Source organism: Gracilinanus agilis, chromosome 2 (genome assembly GCF_016433145.1).
Source record: "Gracilinanus agilis isolate LMUSP501 chromosome 2, AgileGrace, whole genome shotgun sequence".
Lineage (NCBI taxonomy): Eukaryota > Metazoa > Chordata > Mammalia > Didelphimorphia > Didelphidae > Gracilinanus > Gracilinanus agilis.
The window spans coordinates 144,684,807-144,690,806 of record NC_058131.1 but is presented as its reverse complement, the minus strand read 5'-3'; positions in this window follow the sequence as shown (position 1 = coordinate 144,690,806).

Sequence of the window (6,000 nt, the reverse complement as noted above, 5' to 3'; positions counted from 1 at the left end):
GACCAAAAAAGGAGAACTGAGACCCAAATGAAGATTTAACAATGAAATCTTAAGTAATAAGTTGTTTAAAGAACAAATCCTAGAAACAATGAATTATTATGTGAAAGAAAATGATAATGATAAAATAACATCAAAATTTCTGGGACACAGCTAAAGTAAAAGTAATCCTCACATATGGAAATTATATCTATATAAACATACAATTATATCTATATAAACATACAGTAACAAAATAGATAAGGACAGGATAGATATACAGTGAAAATTAGAAAATTAGAAAGTCAACACATAAACTTAAAATAACCAAAAATAAGAGGTTAAAATTAAATAAAATAAATGCAAACTAAGGAAAAACATTCTAAAGGTTATAATTAAAAATAAATTATCTTTCAAAAGACAAAATGAATAAAACTTTAGTAATATAATTAAAAAGAGTATACAAAATCAAATCAATAAAGTAGCAAACAAATAAAGTGAATTCAAACCAAAATCAAAATAAATAAAGAGAATGATCATAATTCACTATGCTGTTATATGCTTAAAAGTAAAACCACAAAGGAAATAGAGGAATGCTTTCGAAATATAAAAGTAACAAACATAAGACCAAAAAAAATTCTTAAATAATTCAATCTCAGAAAAAAAAACCACAAATAAACAAACAACAGAACTAGTTCAAAGGTCACATTCCAAAGGGCAAAACAAAACAAAAGCCACCTTGGTCCTAATGGACTTACAGAAGATCAAACTATCAAACATTTAAAGAAAAATTAGTACAATGCTAACAAAAGTATTTTTGTGAGAAAACTGAGAAAAAAATATCCTACCAGAATTTTGGTACACATAGACTTAAAAAGACAAACCAGGGAAAGAAAGTAGAGAGAAAGATGGACCAAAAATTATTAATAAATAATCATTAAACAAATTAAACAAAATCCTGCAAAGACTAAAGTGATTCATCAAAGAAAGGGAGGGTAGAGGGAAGGGAAAGAAAATGAAATATGGAAAAATATTTTGAAAATAAAAAATAAAATCATGTTTGTCTCAAAAAAAAGAAAACTTGTTTTTGTTTGATTTGTCTTGATCTGAGAATTGTAAATAATTTTGCTATTTATTTCTAAATTAATTCTCCTGTTATAAAATTTTCCTTCAAATATTTAGATGCTATAAAGTAGCTAATAATAGATAAATCTCCTAAGGCTTTGCATTTGTCATCTCATTTTATCCTCACAATAACTATGTGAAGTTGGTATTATTATTGCTATCCCAATTTTACAGTTGGGGAAAAATCTGAGGACCAAGGAAATTTAAGTGGTTTATCAAGAGTATTACAGCTAGTGAATGTCCAAAGCAGAATTTAAACTCAGGCCTTACTTACCCTCTCCTAATAACATTCTAAACACTAAGCCATTTAACTATTCTATGCCCATATATTAAGTATTATTATTTTACAGTTTATGAAGGAAAGAGGGAAAGAAGAGAAGAAAGGGAAAAAAAGGAAGGAAGGAAGGAAGGAAGGAAGGAAGGAAGGAAGGAAGGAAGGAGGAAAGAGGGAAAGAAGGAGGATAGAGGGAAAGAAGAGAAGAAAGGAAAGAAGGAAGGAAAGAAGGAAAGAGGGGAAAAAGGAGGGAGGAAGAAAGGAAAAGATTTCCTTCTTCCATGTTGACAAAAGAAATATTTCTCTTGAGGAATTTCCTGCATCCATCAAAACAAAAAACAAATGAGTACTCAGCAAATAAATATGTATGGAGTGATATCTGTGTTGGGAGAAGAGATATAAAATCTAGTAACACTGAAGGATAATGCCTGAAAACTTATTTCTGAGAAAAAGTGTTAACAAAGTTTTCTGTTGTCTCGACCTGACTTAAATATGGTCTAAATTGTACTGAAAATATAAAATATAACATTGTCTTGATGTAAGATAATACAGAAACAGTTTCTTACCAGATCTACTAACATGATACCTGTGCTCTTTTTAATTTTTCATCTTTATAATGAGAAGAGGAATTATGTAAATATTTTAGTGAAAGTCTACCACCACCACACTTGATAGCCTTCAGTGAAAGGATTTTTGTGATTAAAGTTATTAACATCCTTTTATTTTCAAGTTTCAGCTTTCAGGCTTTACAACATTGAGTCTAAGATTTAAAAAAAAAGGACGGGCAATTGTTTCAGCCCCTCTCTCAGTTGGTGAGCCTCTGAAGAGCTAAAAATGCATTGTGTTAGGAAAGAACAAACACTTTTGTGCCACCTAATCTCCAATTACTCTAGCAAAGAGTGTGACAGAGATAAGCAGAAAGGTCCCAAAAGCATCTGGGAAGGAAGGGACAAGAGAGTGACTACTCACTAATTCTCCTGTGTCCTTATTCCAGCCAGTTGCTAACAGTGGATTCTAGAAAGGACAAAGAAAATACTATTTAGAAACTTCCCTTTTGGTGACAATCACTGCCATTTTAAATTGAAAGGTAAAACATGGCAAAGGTAAAGAAGTGGGAAGGGAACATATTTTGAGGAAATTACAGATCCTTGGAGTTTGGTATAGTTCTCAAAATGGGAATGGGGAAATATACATCTAAATTTGATATTTCTGAAGAAAGAGGCTATGACATAAATAGTGTAGTCCATATCCAAATCTACCTTCAGTGAAAAGAGATTTCTCTATATGTCTAATTGAATTCTAAGCTTGAGGTTCCAGGTTAAGATGGTGGCTGAGTAGAAGCTGGGCCACTTTCTCTCCTTGACCAACTGATATAGCATACATCCAGAGAACAAGAAAACAAAATCCAGATGAAAGAAGGGACACCACAATAGGATGCAGTATCAAAGGTACATGGGATTTGGGCATGCTATAAGGCGGGGAAAATAGCTCCCATCAAAACATGAGCAGATCAACCCTCCCCCACCCCACCCACAGTACCAGAGGCAGAAGCTGAGCTCCAGAATTAGAACGAGTGGGGGCACAAAATCTAGCCCACAGGCAGCAGCTCGCTGGCACTACTAGTAGCTTGCCCCTGAAAGCAGCAAGACCTGAGATCCCAGGTGGCTGGAAAATTCAGACTTTGGTCATGGGAGAGGGGCTGAGAAAGGCAGCAACAGTGCCCAGCATGCTCAGACTCAGGGGAAAATCTCAGGTGGAGGAGCAATAGTGTGCCAAGTTCTGGGCTATGGGCAGCTGGCTAGGACCACAGGGACTTAACCCTGAAAACAGCTAGACCAGAGACCCCAGCAGGGTCTCCAGAGAAGACAAGAGACTCACAAAGTAGCCTCAGGCAAAAAACTTCTCCCTAAATCCATACAAAGAGAATCAGATTGCCTTATTCAGACTTCTGCCAAATAAAACATAATGATGCCAATCAAGACGCAAGAAATAAGAAGACCAAGAAAAAAGCTCAAACACTTGATAACTTCTGCACAGAAAAAAACCAGAAAACAGTTAAACAATTAAAGACATCTAAACCTTCCCAAAAAAATGAAAATGGGTCACAACATCTTAGAGTTCAAATCTGAGATCATGAGAAAGATGGAAGAGATCTGGCAAGAAAATAACAGTTTAAAAGGCAGAATTTTGCAATTGGAAAGTGAGGCTCTGAAATCAAATGAATTGATAAGTAAATTGAAGACCAGAAATGACCAGCTAGAAGCCTTGAAGAACCAGATAGACCAGTTTGGAAAGGAAAACCAAAAGATTTTGGCTGAAAACCAGTCTCTAAAGGCTAGAATTGGGCAATTAGAAGCCAATGATCTCACAAGACATCAAGAATTATTGAAGCAAAGTCAAAAGACTGACAAAATAGAAGGAAACATGAAATATCTCAATTAGAAGTTAATAGCTCAAGGATACAGGTCTAGAAGAGACAATTTGAGAATCATTGGTCTTCTTGAAAAATCAGAAATTAATAGAAATTTGGACTCCATACTAAAAGGAATCATTCAGCAAAACTGCCCTGAAATTCTAAAACAAGAGGGCAATATAGACATTGAAAGGATCCATAGATCACCCTCTACACTAATCCCTGAAAAGACAAATCCCAGGAATATAATAGCCAAATTCAAGAGCTTCCAAGTAAAAGAAAAAAATATTAGAAAAAGCCAGAAAGAGACAATTCAGATATCAAGGAGCACCAATTAGGATCACACAGGATCTGGCAACATCCAAACTAAAAGACCACAAGGCTTGAAATATGATATTCAAAAAGGTAAGAGAACCAGGTCTACAACAAAGGATCACCTACCCATCAAAACTGACTATATACTTCCCGGGGAAAGTTTGGGCATTCAACAAGATAGAAGATTTACAAGTATTTGCACAGAAAACACCAGGACTAAATAAAAAATTCGATATTCAACCACAAAAAAAAAAAACAAGAAAAACATGAAAAGGTAAATAAGAAACAGAGGGTAAATAAAAAAAAAAACTTATTTTCGAATTTGCCTCTTTAAGGGCTTTAATAAGATCAAATTATTTGTATTCATATATGGAGAAATGTTATGTGTAATTTTCGAAAACTGTATTTGCTATTATAGTAATTAGAAGAATTCTTCTTCTAGGGAGAGGTTGGAGCACTAAATGGTCTAAGATGAGGTGGGGTGGGGCAAAAAAAGAGGGGGCTGAATAGTAGATGACACCAAGAGAAACTTGAATGAATAAGAAAAATAGGATATTCTATACCACACAAAGAGATCATGGGAAGGGAAGGGGATGAATACTATTAAAAGAAGGAGAGGAAGACAGCATTAAGAGATACTATTTAAACCTTACTCTCTGCGAAATTAATCCTGAGAGGGAAGAGTAGTTATATCCATTGGAATATAGAATTCTATCTAACCCTACTGAGAAAGTCAGAAGGGATTAAACAAGGGGAACAGGGGAGTGGGGATGTCAAAAAAGGGAGGGGAGAAGAAGGGGGAGGGAATTCATTAGGCCTTAAAAAAATAAAAAAGAGGGGAATAATAAGGGAGGGGGTGGAAAGGGAAGTAAATCAAGGGAGGAGACAAGGAGGACTGGTCTAAAATAAACCACTGGTTTAAAAGGAAATAGCGTAAGAAGAAGGAGTAGAACTAGGAGAGGATACCAAAATGTTAGGGAATACATAACTGATAACTATAACTCTGAATGTGAAAGGGATGAACTCGCTCATAAAATGGAAGCAAAAAGCAGAGTGGATTAGAAACCAAAATCCTACCATATGTTGTCTACAAGAAACACATATGAGGCAGGTGGACACATACAGGTTTAAGGTGAAGGGCTGGCGCAAAATCTTTTGGGCTTCAAATGAGAAAAAAAAGGCAGGAGTGGTGATCATGAGGTCTGACAGAGCCAAAGTAAAAGGAAATATAGACAATGAGGAAATAAGTCCTCAACATGTATGCACCAAATGGCATAGCATCCAAATTCCTAAAGGAGAAAGTGGCTGAGCTCAAGAAGGAAATAGATAGTAAAACCATACTAGTGGGAGATCTAAATATTCCTCTTTCAAATTTAGATAAATCAGACCAAAAAATAAATAAGAAAGAGATAAGAGAGGTAAAGGAAATCTTAGAAAAAAATGGATTTAATAGATATGTGGAGAAAAATAAATAGGGACATGTAAGAGGGAGATTTTAGATATTTTATAGATATATATTTAAAGTGTGGCCACCAGGAATCAACAATTCAGATAGATTCCGTAATTAAAATAGACCCAAGTCAGGATCGTGTTTAAGGTAGTTTATTTACAATTAGGAAGGTAAAAGGTAGGGAAATAGAGAGAGGGAGAGGCTCATCCAGACCTGCAGAGGCCTGGATGGAGAGAGAAGGTTAAAAGGCTAAATAAATTAGGCTACAAGCCACAAGGCCTAGTAATCAGACAGGCTTGAGCCTACTTAAGGTAGAGTCTTGGAAAAACGCCAAGGTAGGCCAAGGAAGTCAGCCTAACTTACCCAAGTGACCATTCAGAGTAAAAGCTGCCTGAGATCTCCCTTGAGATCCTTCAGCACCAAGTTCAAAGCGGGAACTCCCTTGGC